The sequence below is a fragment of the Gobio gobio genome (genome assembly GCF_949357685.1).
Source record: "Gobio gobio genome assembly, chromosome: 14".
Classification (NCBI taxonomy): domain Eukaryota; kingdom Metazoa; phylum Chordata; class Actinopteri; order Cypriniformes; family Gobionidae; genus Gobio; species Gobio gobio.
Window position 1 is genome coordinate 2560616 of NC_137107.1, and position 273 is coordinate 2560888.

Here is a 273-nt window from a genome sequence, read left to right on the forward strand (position 1 = left end):
GAAGAATCATTTCAATAACATCTTTAAGAAAGCAACCATGGTGTTTAATTTTCTTTATTTTCCAGATGATTTTCTTTCTTTTTTGTATTTAATTCCATAATCAATTTCTGTAGTTCTAATTTGATTTATAATTTATTCATATTATTATTAGATTTCCTACATCATTATTTATTTTATCATTTTATTATTATTAATTTATGCCCTTTTATTTTTTCATGTTTTATATTACTTGTCATAATAACTATGATTGAGTGGTCTGAAGGGATGTTTGTC